At 34.8% G+C, this 16191-nt stretch overlaps 1 protein-coding gene and 1 pseudogene across 1 annotated transcript in view; both read left to right on the top strand.

The window, feature by feature from the left end:
• LOC141460260 (uncharacterized) overlaps window positions 1-16191 on the top strand; it is a 177114-nt gene that overhangs the window by 39478 nt on the left and 121445 nt on the right. The gene's annotated exons all lie outside the window — the stretch shown is intronic.
• LOC141461530 (U2 spliceosomal RNA) lies at window positions 14177-14318 on the top strand (annotated as a pseudogene).

Here is a 16191-nt window from a genome sequence, read left to right as displayed (position 1 = left end):
TAGATGAATTTATAAATATTTTAGCAAACTTCAATCTACGCATAGTTTTTTATCGGTGATTACCTGGATCTAGTATTTAGTTAACTAGCATTTCTGTTCATGCGATTATCCGTAAATTCATAAATTATCTTAAATAACTCTTAAGAGGGAAATACTTAAAAACCATCTTTACCCCAGAATTACTACTGCATTTGAGCAATGAGTATTCAAAGTTTGGTAAAAAAATGCATACAGTTATTTTCGAGAACAAAAATTGGCTGATTTTGTTCTAAAGATTATTACTGCGTCTTTTGGGGGCCCCCCTCTTGAATTGAATTTTCCGCGATTTTCCTTCTTTTGTGCTCACACGTACACTTCATCTTTTTTCGCAATAAACGAGAAAGTAAAGATATTGATTAATTACTTATTGATAGATTGATTGCATTGATAATAAATGATAGATTTATCAAAATTTTATTGATATATTGTAAAAACAAACGAATCTATTTTCATCAAATAGAGTGGTGGATTTATTTATCACCGAATTTCCAGCTCCAGAAAGAAAACTTGAAATACTCGATTTGAGTGGGAAATTGTATAGATTTCAATTAACTAGGTAAACACTGCTAGCGTGCGCACCATACGGGTTTAGAACAGTTCCAATTTAGTAATTACAAGGTGCTGTTTATATTTGGAAATGGATCTTAGAATCTGTAAATCCAAGGCCTTAGAAAGCTTTCATTCAGTACACAGCCAACTGTAGTAGCACGTTGTTCTCAGATCATCCAATAGCCATCCATGACGAATACCTCAGGTCACTGCACCTTCTCCATACTTTTCATTCTCCTCCTTAACTAATTATTTATATAATTAAAACTATATTACAATTAGCTAGTCGCTTTAGTAAAAGGGTTTACCTGAATTTAGTCTGTAATTCTGTCTAATTAGGTTTTTACTTTCCCTTAAAAATGAAATAAAATGTTGAAGGGTTAACAGCCCTTTTAGGGTTTTAATTAAGGTTATTATTTTTAATTTTAAAATATACCATAAAGAAAGACTCCTTTGTAGTTTCTTGCTGGTTTAATCACAAAATGAGGAAAAATGGTTTCATTCATGTATTCAAAATACAGGGCTACATAATGCTAAGGACCGTAGCTGCGAGGTAGCCATTATAGTCTTCAGTTCAGCCATAACTTTTTTTGTACGAACAAAAAATTAGACGCCCAATTGGCTTATAATTTTAATTTTAATTAAATTTTATTAATAAATTAGAATGTCTACTTTTGATATTCAGTAAACGGTGATTCCATGTTCCTTTAAATACTGACATAATTGCCTTATTATGTTTAATTCTAAATTCATTTTAGGGCATTAAAAATTTCTCTTGCGTGAGATATAAGGTATGATTCTTCTTTGAAGGGCCAATTCAGTGAAATAGATGAGAATACAATCTGGTTATTTTTACGTATGTATTTACTTATTTATGTTGTCTCCAGGATTAAATGGAATAGCATGATTAGAACTCTTAGACGATTAAGCATTTTTCTAAACAATTTTGCTAAAAAACCGTTCAAGCGGATTTTTTTCTGTTTTCTTTTTAATTTCAAAAAGTAATCATATTGAGACCTATTCTTTTTTTCCCCTGCAACATTTTGTCTATTTATTTTGGGAGTTTGTTTTAGGAGATGAAATTTTATTGGAGTTTATAAATCTGTCATTTCGGTGTATTGTAAGAGTTTGTGCCTCGTACAAATAATCTTTAGAGTTCAAATGGATAAAATTCCGATATTGCTGACAAATCGTTTGAGCGAGATATTGATTCTTACGAGGGTCGTTTGAAAAGTCCGTGCAAAGTCAGAGAGATAGCACTACTGGCGCGTATCGAGGTTATGTTTAGTTAGTAGCCTCTCTTGGAAGAACACACACCAAGTTTCAGCCAGATCGGTCTATTTCTTTGTGTTTGGCATTCGTTTGAATCGAGGAAGTCGAGTGATTTTCAAAAAATGGACGAAAAAGAATTTCGTGTGTTGATTAAACACTACTTTATGAAAGGCAAAACGCCTGAGGAGACTAAAGAGAAGCTTGATAAACATTATGGTGACTCTGCACCTTCGATTAGAACAGTTTATAAGTGGTTTCAAAATTTTCGGAGTGGCCATATGGGCACAAGTGACGCTGAACGTTCTGGACGCCCTGTTGAGGTTACTACTCCAGAAATCATTGATAAAATCCATGATATGGTGATGGATGACAGAAGAGTGAAGGTGCGTGAGATTGCTAGTGCTGTGGGCATCTCGAATGAACGGGTACATAATATTTTGCATCAACATTTGGACATGACAAAGCTATCCGCAAGATGGGTGCCGCGATTGCTCACGCTTGACCAAAAACGAAATCGTGTAAGGACGGTTTGCAGCTGTTCCAGAAGAATCCGCAGGACTTTAAGCGTCGTTTCGTCACTGTGGATGAAACATGGATACATCACTACACTCCTGAGACCAAAGAACAATCTAAACAATGGGTTACCAAGGGGGAATCTGCGCCAAAAAAGGCGAAGACCGTTCCTTCGGCCGGAAAGATTATGGCGACTGTCTTTTGGGATTCGCAAGGAATAATCCTCATCGACTATCTGGAAAAGGGTAAAACTATTACTATTATTCATCGTTATTGGACCGTTTGAAAACCGAGCTGCAAGAAAAACGCCCACGATTGGCCCACAAAAAAGTCCTTTTCCATCACGACAACGCACCATCTCACACCTCAGCAGTTGTGGTCGCAAAATTAATGGAAATAAGGTTCCAACTCGTTTCACAACCCCCCTATTCTCCAGACTTGGCTCCCTCGGACTACTATTTGTTCCCCAATATGAAGAAATGGCTGGCGGGAAAAAGATTTTATTCAAACGAGGAGGTGATTGCAGAAACGAATGGCTATTTTTCAGACTTGGACAAATCCTATTATTCGGAAGGGAGCGTTGGACAAACTAGAGCAGCGTTGGACGAAGTGTATAAGCCTAAAAGGAGACTATGTTGAAAAATAAAAAAGGTTTACCCCCAAAAAATTAAGTAGTTTTTATTTTTGCACGGACTTTTCAAACGACCCTCGTATGTTTCAGTAATTTTTTCATGAATGATATGAGCGGTACGAGATTTTGTATTCAATTATTTTGAGAGATTCTTATCAAGGTAATTCTTCAAGTTTCACACTAAATCCATTTCGTTTTATTGCTAGTTTCCCCTCGTATAAATAAATAATGTACTGAAATTTTAATGCTGAGAAGGCTATGAAATTGTTATCAAAATAACATAAATAAATTGTAGAAGTTTACTGATATTTTTAAATTAAACCTTTCTTAGAGCTATCCATGGTTATTCACTAAGTAGATTTATTACGTTTTAGCGGTTAACTGGGTACGCAAGATTGAAGGTGATCTGTTTATCACTGGGTTGCATAGCGACCAACATTGTAGTTCGATTGTCCGACGTTAATGGGTTGTGGTGGGAGAATGAACGTTCTGTTTTCCCCTTCTGATGCCATCCCTAGCTCTTCTTCTCCTCTAAATAAATGACCTGCCTCTACCAAAAAAAAAACAATACTATTGTTAAACATAGACCACATAATCTGTTCTTACTGTTCATGTTTACAATGCCGGCACCTAGAACCTCTTTCCTATTTGTCTGCTTATAGTAACATCCTAAAGTAGAATATTGCCCTAATTCGAAGTATTCCGATCAGTTTTCGAGGACGGAGGATGGTTAGCTAACATGTGTTTTATTAAATTATGTTGTAGGCTACTCTTAGTGGGGCCTGGAAGTGGCTAGTCCACTTTTCCCTCTACAGGAATGGCTATCGCTAAAAGATTATCATTTCTTTTTTATTTCCCTAAATTACGAACAAAAAATTGGAAAAAATATATGATTTCCTGATCAATTTAATTGTCCTACGCCCAGTACATTTTCTTATTTATTTTTCCGTCATCCATATAATGTGAAATATTTATTCCTTCTTTGCCTTCTCATCTATTCGCCATCTATTCTTAAATTTTTATTCACTGCCCAGAATAATAAATTTCTTTTTTCCTTTTTTTTTTTTAAGAGAAAAACAAACTTCAATTGTTGTCTTTTTTTTTTAAGAGAAAAACAAACTTCAATTGTTGTCTTTTTTTTTTAAGAGAAAAACAAACTTCAATTGTTGTCTTTTTTTTTTTTAAGAGAAAAACAAACTTCAATTGTTGTCTTCTTTTTTTTTTAAGAGAAAAACAAACTTCAATTGTTGTCTTTTTTTTTTAAGAGAAAAACAAACTTCAATTGTTGTCTTTTTTTTTTTTAAGAGAAAAACAAACTTCAATTGTTGTCTTTTTTTTTTTTAAGAGAAAAACAAACTTCAATTGTTGACTGAGGATAAATAGAATAAATTTTCTTAAACTTTCAACGTTTCGGACACTTCTGGTGTCCTTCTTCAGATATGATGTCCTCACATCCTAATACATCACCATCTTCCGTCAACTCACATAAACTCCCCTGATTAAATACATAATTCTCTCTTTTGGTCCTCAACTATTATTATTACTAGTGGAAGTGGTGGTAATATGGATCCCTTCTTTGTTTTTGACTTACCTGTGCTAGATAGTCCAAAAAATTGTATTGCTTTCTCTGGTAATTATTAGCTTTATATATTAGTCTTGCACTATTGTCTTCAAATTCACTCTCCTCCAACCACCAGATGAGCAACCTTCAATTTTATGGAAAAAGTGGAAAGTGGTGCCTCTGACTTGAGGTGCGGGTAATATGGAACACCTTAGTATTTTTATTGCAACTCGCCATAGAGTGGTTTTAGGTACAACGAATATTTTTACAGCATTTTTTTTAGCCCCATTTTAGATAATTCTCCTTTTTTCCCCAGAAATATAAATGATTTGCTGGCAATGCTTGCTATATGGAACCCCATGAAATGTTTCTACTGCGTGTCTATGTAATGTGGATTAGGGTTCCATATTATCAGTACCCATGGGGTTCCATATAGCAAGCATCTTAGATTTGATATGTCCACCAAACAAAATTGGGAGACATAAGAACTGATTCTCAAATGAAAATCGCTGCAATACATCCCTTTGAACCAATATATAGTGCGGATAACTACCTCTATTTTGATAAACAAAACAAAAATAACAGTTTGAACTGGCCTTCTTAAAGTTTTCGAGAATCGATAGAAATAAAATTGAAAATTTCAAAATGAAACATCGAACAACTGAACCATCCCACCTGCTTCGCACACTATCGCTATCTAGCGACAGTTTGAACCGGATACTGTTATCATAAGATCACTTGCTGTCAAAATATTATAGGGTTCCATAATACCAGCAGGGTTCCACATTACCATCACTTCCTTTTATTATTATTTTTGGACTCTCTAATTCTATTACTTTAATTATTTAATTTATCCTATTTTTATTTTATAAAAATTATTATCATTATTTTGTATAAAACATATTTGAACAAGTTCTCTTATTTTGTACCTCTGACTGCATATATCTCCACAAATCAGGTATCACATAAAATTATTATTTTATATTCTATCGTATTACTATTTCAATTTTAAAATCTCATTGCCTGTTCCGGAAGAAGAATACCAGAATTGTCCGAAATGTCGATTATTTAAGAATTTTGTTCTTTGGGGGGGGGGGCTACAGCCCAACCGTTGAAGTTTGTATAGTATTAGCGGCCAAACATCTAATTTATTTGTAAATTTTAGCTCGGATAATTTAATTTTTGCCACTTATTTCGACAATGATGAGTGCCTTGTTTTGTGGTTAAATTGGCTTTACTTCGCTGACGCTAAAGTATTTGGAATTTTGCAAATACAAATCATTGGTAGCAGTGAATATCATTTGTTCAAAACTGTAACCATAAAGATATACCTCCTTTAGATCGACTTTTGTAGATCGATAGAGAAATCATCTGATTGATATTCGGATATATTCAAGAAATAATCCTTTTTTTATATAGCTACTTTTACCGTATTTACATTATCTGTCAGATTATACATTGAAGAGTGAGAGAAGTGAGCTTATTAAGTTATATACAAAAAGCTTCCCTAGCTCCTACATACGCACACGGCCATTGTCCCAAGGATATATCTTCTAGGGGGTTGCCTAAAGGCACGTCTCTTCAATTGCTGAAGTCTTAGTTATACGTGCTTCTCTTTACAGATTAGGTAATTCGATTTACAAGTTTAGTGAACGCCAAGTTTGACGCACCTTCTACTTCTTTTTTTATATAAAGTCTGCGCTGTTAGAATTTTATTTAATACCTTCTTAAGTACAAGAGAAAGAGAATACAAGGCCACTACTTATTTTATAAATAGAATACTAAGTTATAGTTCATTTATATAGAATCATTTAGTTAATAATTTACTTAACACATTGCTGAAGAGGAATCAAAGTCGTTGAAAGATGTAATTAAAAAGTGACTTTTTATTCTGCTGTGTAATTACACAAAATTAAATATATATGTATATATTCCCATGGGACCGTACTGTGTCTTAGCGATTAAGATTCCTCTCTCCCTCTCTCTCTCTCTCTATATATATATATATATATATATATATTTGCAATTACACGGCAAATTTAAGAGTTGATAACTTCCTGCTTGGACCATTTGCTAAAGCAGTGATTCTTCTCCGAGATTCTAAGTTTCATTAACTCAGATAAATTACTCGCCATTCTTATACAACATTAGCCTCTTTCTTCTTCTTCTTCTTTTCTGCCCTAGGATAACTTAAAACTCTCTCTCGTGAGACCATTGTGAACATTTTAATCCTTTTTATTGATTTTTTAAAAGTTTTAAACGTGAAAATGTCAACTCATAAATTGTTCTTTGCTACTAAATGTATAAGTTTGTATTTAAGTGGAACTAGTTCAAAAAAAGATCTGTAAAAAACTACAAACTTTCTTCATTTAGTATTACCATTGGGCCGTACTGTAACTTAGCGATTAGGGCTCCTCAATCAGCTGTAGCCCTTTATTGGTTCTCTTACCAAATGGCAATAATTGCTTTACTGCAATCTTAGTCCAACTCATTGCGCACATCTAGATCCACTTCAGAGGGAACTTTTTCCCTTGAATAGTTCATTTCCAGCCTTCTGTCTTCAAGAATATTACTTACAAGAGTTAATACTTTATTCCTGCGATTTAACGAGGAACAAATGAGTTGATGGAATGGAGCATCTGAGAATGTTGACAACTTCGTCCTTTTTCCTGTTTAACTATCACTTTTAATTTAAAAATTAGTTGGAAACGACTCACCTGGAACCCACACACTAGACTTAAAAGACAAGCAATAAAGAAACGTGCGAAACAGCTTTACAGACTACTTGGACGACGCTCCAGATTACCCATTGAACTCAAACGATTAATATACAGTACTACTATCCTCAAACCTATGTGGACTTACGGACTAGAGCTGTGGGGTTCAGCCAAACCTACAAACATATGGTCTGTACAGACATTTCAATCAAAAGTACTTCGACAGACAGCTGACGCTCCTTTCTACGGTAACTAATCTCACTCTTCACAACGACCTCAACATCCCATTCGTACACCAACTCGCCAAGACGAAATACCAAAAGTTCCATACTGCTCTCTCCACTCGTTCCAATCCTCTAGTACTGTCTCTCGCCTCCTCTGACATCCCTAACAATACTCGCCGACTGAATCGTTAATGGCCCCCCGTGACTAATCTCACTCTTCACAACGACCTCAACTTCCCATTCGTCAAGATAGAATATCGCAAGCCCCGTACTGCTCTTTCTAATGCCTCTAATCCTCTCGTACTGTCTCTCGCCTCCTCTGACATCCATAACAATCCTCCTCGCCGACTGAATCGTTAATGGCCCCCCGTGACTAATCTCACTCTTCTCAACGACCTCAACTTCCCATTCGTCAAGATAGAATATCGCAAGCCCCGTACTGCTCTTTCTAATGCCTCTAATCCTCTCGTACTGTCTCTCGCCTCCTCTGACATTCATAACAATCCTCCTCGCCGACTGAATCGCCAATGGCCCGCGACTTTCTACGTGGCTAACCTCACTCTTCACACCGACCTCAACATTCCATTCATACAACTCACCAAGACGAAATATCACGTTCCATACTGCTCTCTCTACTTTCTCTAATCCTCTCGTACTGTCTCTCGCTTCCTCTGTCATCCCTAACAATCCTACTCGCTGACTGAATCGTCAATGGCCCCGCGACTTCCTTGCAGTCTGAAGACCACAATCACCATTAATACATATCTTGTAGAGAGTGCTACCGCTGGGTAGTTTCTCTCCTCCAGCTTTTCACGCACCAATATATCTCATCTAATGCTCCACGGTAGCCGAGCGGTTAGAGGCGAGACCCGCATAGCTATGAAGTATTATAGTATTGGGTTCGATTCCCGGTCTAGGCCGTGGGATTTATTCAATGGTTAATATGAGAAATTAGCAGTAAAGTACGTTTGTTAATCGCCTCCGTCCATGACACCTAATTTGGTAGTTGGACGTAAAGCCCGCCTGAAAAGATTACTACTATATCTCATCTACCTTCTAATTTAGTAGGCTACAGCAGGGTTGACATTATCCAACCTCTCTTTCTTCGTAAGTATATTTAGCAACCATCCAAAAGAAAAGAGAAAGTAGTTTAAGAACTGTGCCACCTCACATTGAAATAAATATTAGAATAATTTGGAATTTTTACTTTCTCTTCCTGCAATAGGGAACGGAAGTATTACAAACGTATCAAATTTCCGTTATAAGTTTCTACCGGAAAAGGCAGGCCCCCAGAGAAAAAAAGTTTTTATTTAATTTTATATTTTTTTGAAATTGGCCAAACTGTCAAACTTAGCCTACCGGAAGTAGGTCACTTTACTGAAACCTTGCCCCCCGTTTTTTAAATATTTTCTCAAAATTATTATTATTATTCAACGTTTCCCTTTTTCGTGCACTATTTGGACGATCAAACCTTTTACAATTGTCCTACCGCAAGGTTTTTAATTAAATTTGCAAGTTTACAGAACATTTTCTCAATTTCTGATATTTGCAGTCACTTGTCAAAATTTTTCTAAACAAAAAAATGGCTCCTAGAACCGTCTGCAATACATTACATACATATATTTTCTAAATTAAGATTCGTTTTGGAGTTAATCTTAGACAGGGGGATTAAGGGTGAGTATTCTGTAACTTTTCACGGTTATCTTTTACAAATTTCATGTTAATGGTCATAATTAAATATAGTTTTTTTTAAAGATTAAACTTTGTGAGTAACAGAAAGTCTCTTGAGTGTGCACAACAAAATTTTATTTTTGGAATAATATTGTTACCATGACAACTTACACATTACGAGGGTCGTTTGAAAAGTCCGTGCAAAGTCAGAGAGATAGCACCACTGGCGCGTATCGAGGTTATGTTTAGTTAGTAGCGTCTCTTGGAAGAACACACACCAAGTTTCAGCCAGTTCAGTCTATTTCTTTGTGTTTGGCATTCGTTTGAATGGAGGAAGTCGAGTGATTTTCAAAAAATGGACGAAAAAGAATTTCGTGTGTTGATTAAACACTACTTTATGAAAGGCAAAACGCCTGAGGAGACTAAAGAGAAGCTTGATAAACATTATGGTGACTCTGCACCTTCGATTAGAACAGTTTATAAGTGGTTTCAAAATTTTCGGAGTGGCCATATAGGCACAAGTGACGCTGAACGTTCTGGAGGTTACTACTCCAGAAATCATTGATAAAATCCATGATATGGTGATGGATGACAGAAGAGTGAAGGTGCGTGAGATTGCTAGTGCTGTGGGCATCTCGAATGAACGGGTACATAATATTTTGCATCAACATTTGGACATGACAAAGCTATCCGCAAGATGGGTGCCGCGATTGCTCACGCTTGACCAAAAACGAAATCGTGTAAGGACGGTTTGCAGCTGTTCCAGAAGAATCCGCAGGACTTTAAGCGTCGTTTCGTCACTGTGGATGAAACATGGATACATCACTACACTCCTGAGACCAAAGAACAATCTAAACAATGGGTTACCAAGGGGGAATCTGCGCCAAAAAAGGCGACGTAAACATTAAAAATTGGGTACATACATCTACTTTACTGATGTAAATTTTAAGGACAAATTGATTTCATCCGGGATTCGTCGAAACTATGAGTAAGTTTATTATACTGGAGACTGATTAAATCGTGTAAATCGAGAGTGGTTAGTTTCCTTTCTCGAACTTAAAAATTATTAAGCAAAATTTTTATTTCGAGCCACAGAATATCAATTGAAAAACAACCAAAACTGCTATTATTGTAAATATTCCAAATGTATATTACGTAATTTAACCCAAAACAATTACAACAGCAATAACAAGGACAGACGCATTTTATTACGTCAGATGGTTAAAAAAATTAAATTCAACTTCCCCTTTTAATCCATTACAAAAATTCACAAACTTACCTGCTGGGTGGGGGGAGAGTATAATAAATCATAGTCCGAGTAACAATGACGTAGAAAGGGATTTATTTTTTTATAAATCCCTTTCTGCAACCGGAAATTCCTGCAGTTAAGTGATGACTTTATGATGGCCCATTTATATCAACTGACAGCACAATAAGAAAGAATTTATTATTAAATACGCATTACTTGGTATTAGTATTTAGTATTTTAATAAAAAACTACAAAGTGATTGGCTGCTAGTGTGTCGTTAAAAAGTATAGCTATAAACTACTATTATTATAATTGAAAAGAGCGATTTAAAAGCAACGGTACTTAATTATAAGATCTGCAGGTTAGCATATCCTCTTTATAATGACTTCCGTTTAGATAAATACTTCATATTCTAGCTCTAGTGGGTTAGAGCTATTAAGTAATGGAGGTCAATGAATAAAAAAGTCTAAAGAGTGTATCGGATCGCTAATTGAAGTATTATTTAAAATCGGTCTTTTTTTTTACAGTAATTAATTAATTTAAATAGATTATCTTGAAGCCGATAGTGTCCAGTAATACGTACTGTACTCAATAATAGACCTTAAGTACTTTACTCAATGTACCTTATAAGGGCCGTTTCCTAAAATAATCGCTAAAAACTAACAAAAATTTATTGGGTAAAATAGCGCTTCTAATCTGGTCTATTGTCTTCAAATTGAAGCTGCATTTTCTGAAATTGCACATTTAGGTTGCGTTCTACTAAGCGCTCACAACGATCAAAATGTACCTTCAGCCGTTCCACTTGACGACCGCGGTCGTGGGCGTTCAGAAGATTAGCGCAATTTTTAAAGCAAAGATAGCGACCGAAAAAATTGTATCAGGTAAATGAAAATATTATCTCGTGTAAATTATTGAATGGTTTTTCTCGAAATTCTAAAAATAATAATAAAATGAAAAATTACTTATCCCTTTACATACTGAATCACTGAATAACGACCAATTACACTGATAGTTAATAATACGTGGCTTTAGTTTTTGCTTTTCATCATTGCGATTTAGTATAAAATTGCATTCCACTCTTCATCGGAACTAGAAGAAGAACTTTCTAAAGCAAGGATGAGCAAGACGCGGCCCGCCAAGCATTTCTAAAATTGAATTTATTTTATCGACTTTCTCCCATCAATATATTGTTATAAAATTAATTATAATAAAATGGTAGTACATACTAAACCGAAATATTTTTTTATGGCGAGTTACTTGTCGACGACGTTTTTAAACATGCAATACGAACGCGCCGCGTCTGCGCGACTTTTTTTGTGACGAGATACACACTTGTCGGTGACTTGTTCAAACATGCAATACGGACGCGATGCGTTTGGTACAAAGTTTTCGTAAATTATTAATAAGAGTTAATCTATGTGCGGCCCGCCAAAAAAAATTAAAATTTCAATTGGCCCATTGATTAAAAAGGTTGCTCACCCCTGTTCTAAAGCATTATTATTACGTTGCATTAATAAATATCCTACTGATGCCATAAAAGACATTTTAATTTTATTTAAACGTAAATTTTATAAATACTCCACGAAAATGTAATATAAAAATTTAATTATATATATATTTTTAATAATAAGTCAACTTTTCCAACAATTAATAAAGTTTATTGTAACTGCATATAAACGGGGTTAAAATTAAAAAAACAACCTCTTCAAGCTTCTGACTTATTTTCGAGGTCGCCATTTGTAATGTTTAAATGAACGGTTAAAACGCCTCATAGTCCATTCCACTTGGGTTTTCGATTGTAACGCTCGCAAGCAAGTGGAACGGGCAAAACCGCGCGGTCGTGAGCGTGATCGTTGTGAACGCTTAGTGGAACGCAACCCTAAAAGTGCGAAGTTATGCCTCTAAAAGGGAGAAAGATTATGGCCAATTTCATTCGTAGATTTTTTATTGTTTTTTTTCTAAACTTCCCGCCTTGGGACTACGTCATCTTTAGGTACTAATGTGTTTCCGGTTTAGGAGGTGGATAGCGAATTTACTTTATAATGAATTTCTTTTATTTTATTATCGTATTAAATAATTTCTGACGCTTAGAATGAGAATCGACAAGAAAACTACTTAATTTTTTTAATATTTATAAATATTCACGCAGTTAAAAATTAGAATCATTTAAAAAACATTAATAATTCTTTATTAAAGGTACTAATGCTGTTTTGAAATAGGTGCTAAAATCGATTAATGAATTGATCTAAAATGACGTATTTTTTTAAAAAATAAAAAGCTTTCAGATAACTCATTTCATAATTTTGCTATAATTAATATTGCGTCATTGTTATAATGCTATAAAAATAGAACTACAATTTCGAAAAAATCTGATAGAAATGGCCGTTTTACAGTAATCAACTTTTCCCACGGACGTGAAGAATAAACTAACCATGTCTGACATAATTTCGTACTTAGAACAATGGATAGAGTATTGCATAAAAGATTGGGAGGTACCATGTTTAGTTGCATAAAGTAGTATCTTTAAAACTAAAAATACGGATAAGCATTTATTAATAATACTGAAAGTATAAAATAGTTACAAACAATCTAGATCGTTTTTTCATAGAAATAATTTTGGTACTACGAATCTGACTGTGTGTAAATTTGAGAAATGTTTCAATTAATTCTAAAATTTTTAGTAGTGAAAGACAGTTCATACATTTACCTGCTTATTTTGTAATTATTTACACAATAATCTGATTAGGTATGCTAATTTGAAACATTTGAAGCAAGCGTTAAGCAATAAACAAGTTAAGGACCGGGATTGTTAGCGTTCTGCTATAAATTCAAGATTAAGCACAAAAAATTATTTTGATTTCAAATATGTTTTCATCAGACTTGAAAACTAAGTTTTATTCAAACAATTTTGGTGCCGAAAATTCGTTTTAGTCGTTTAGGGAAAGTAGTAAGTAGTAATCGCCTATTTTATCAGGCGGGCTTTACGTCCAACTACCTAATTAGGTGTCGTGGACGGAGGCGACTAGCAAACATACTTTACTGTAAATTTCTTTTATTAACCATTAAATAAAGCCCAACGCCTAGACTGGGGGCAGCGAACCTACTAAACCAACAATGCATATTGTCGTCAAAGCCTGGGACTCCTCATCGCGGGACAACCGCAGAGAAGAGGTAGTAGTTTCTCGCCTGAGGATCGGCCATACCCGGTTGTCCCATGGTTACCTCATGTGTCAGGATAGCCCTCCCACATGCGGTTCATGTAATGAACCCGTGACTGTGCAGCACGTACTTGTGGAGTGTTCTGAGTATCAGCAATGTAGACAGCGTCACGGTGTTCCAAACTCACTGGAGGAAGCCTTAGCAAATGACCAGAAGAGAATAGATAACGTAATAAAGTTTTTGAAGGAAATTAAATTAATTAACAATATATAGGAAAATAAATTAATATATAAAATCATGTATATAATTTTTTTTAGAAATGTATTGTATATATAACTGTATTTAATTGTATATAGGTATGAATGTAATTTATAGTGTGAATGAGTTAACTTTATGTGTATAGCTTTAACAATGGAGTTCCGTAAGTGGTTGTTCTAGCAAAACGTTGTGTATAAAGTTGGCATGGCATATGCACTGCCACAGGGCGGCGGTAAAGGGCATAATAACCACCCAGGTTCATTGCCTTACAAAAACAAAAAAAAAAACAAAAAAACAATGCATATTAGCTTCGCAGGTCTCGCCTCTAACCGCTCGGCTTCTCAGCCTTTTGGTTAAGATCAAAGTGTAGTATCTGTTCTTATCTGCTTAATCTCGTTTAGGGAAAGATAGAAGCGTCATGTTCAGCTTTACAAACTGTAGAATATTAATATGAATTATTATTTTGAAAATCTGAGTGCAAAGAATATGTAAAAGTAGAACGTTAAAAGTAGAGTGTTAATAGTTTAAAAAAGATGTCTGTTTAAAAAAAAAATGATTTAAATTAAAAAATATTTTCAGCAATTTTCACCATAATCCATTTCGGTGGTTTGTAAAATTTTAATTGAATGTAAAATCATCATACCAGGCCAAATTGAACCCAACATTCCTTGTTGGGTAGAAACCACAGATTACTCGTCGAGGTTTCACCGCCTCCAACGACTACGGGGGATGCATTCCATTATCTCACTGTGCTATATCTGGACAACATTGTTTAATAATATTGTTCTGTCCAATTTAATTAAGCCAAGCCGAATTAGGGACAAGATGGTTTGGGATGAAATAAAGGACTTTTTATCGCCTAAGAGTGATGTCCGGGAATGATGTGGTCGAAGGAAGTATTACGTCAAATTGGCTAAATTCAAGACACACTGGAAATTTATAATGGTTCCGGAAAACTAAAAATTATTTTGAAGTAATTCCATTTTGGTAACCTTTTTAGTTACTCTCGAAATTTAATTTAATTTGAATTTATATATAGATAGATACAACATATAGTATATCTAGCAGCGGCCATCATTGTGAGAACTGCTAATGGTTAAGTAATGCACTCTGTTGATCTTGAATGAAGTGCATTCAGTCAAGTTAGAAAACCAGCTTTCCATTCCTTTCACTTGATTTCATTCGCCAGATGCATTCACAATATTTCACACATTATAATAATTTCTTTCTGTAATATTTTTCACAAAATTAAATGTTCTTTAACTGAGAAGTTTTATAAGAATAGTTGAATTTAAAATTATACTTAATCGCTTGCTTCACAAGTGACGGTACAGCCTGAATCCCACTAAATTCTTTAACCCCCATAGAAAAATCAATAATAATAAAAAATAGTCATTATAATTGAGAAAACTCTTTAATAATTGATGAAATGTCCAAAGTGCTGTATGCTCTGGATATGTTAAGGGTTATGAGATGATTAAGAGCAGAATGGTTGCAGGCAATGTGTTTCAAGGCTTTTTGCTTTATTTATAGGCTTTAAAAGTTTTAAGGCTTCTTTGGAGAGTGCCTAGAAAGTGACAGGAAACTTGGAAAAACTATTCTGTATGGTCTCACTTTCGTTAGACCTAAAGTCTTTCAACTAGGAATTGCGGTAACATAGGTTTGACATGGAGTCCACATGCACGCCTTAAAAGACAAAACGCGACTAACTTCTGGCAAGACTCCTTGACAGACGACGATCAAAATGGACACTAAACAACAAAGTACTAATATATATCGTACTGCAGAAAACAATTTGAACGTAGGGACATAGACTGTGGGGTTCAGCCAAGCATTCCGACAAATACTGAATCCAAACACTATAGACACGAATTCTACTCCGTATAACCCGATACTCCATACTAAGTCTCTATCAGAACCATTCCCTCCGATCTGCAAGTACCTTTTATTCAAGATCCTAATCTCCGCCCGATGCAAGAAGTTTCACCCTCGCCTTTCCGCACATCCTTAACCTCTCTCATTGACCAGCTTTCATCCTTTACTCTTCCTGACAAACAACCATCGATTAAGACGACGATGCCCCCGTGATTTGCTATTATTCCTGCAATTGTTGATTTCAATAAAGTTGTTTAAATTAAAAACACAGCGAAAAAAGGTCATGTTTTAATGAAATGAGTTTAAATAATTACGTGCTCTGATTTTCTGCTTAGTATCCATGAAAATTTGATGACTGATTAAAAAAATATGTATAACAAGTCATGAGTCACTAAAATTAATTTATATTCTTTATTCTAATTTTATATTATTTTGATTTAGAAAACAGCGGGCGATTAAGATTTGTTTAATTA

The sequence above is a fragment of the Rhodnius prolixus genome, unplaced genomic scaffold (assembly GCF_049639745.1).
Source record: "Rhodnius prolixus isolate KJV_2025 unplaced genomic scaffold, Rpr scaffold_6, whole genome shotgun sequence".
NCBI lineage: Eukaryota > Metazoa > Arthropoda > Insecta > Hemiptera > Reduviidae > Rhodnius > Rhodnius prolixus.
This window is presented reverse-complemented; position numbering and strand designations above follow the sequence as displayed.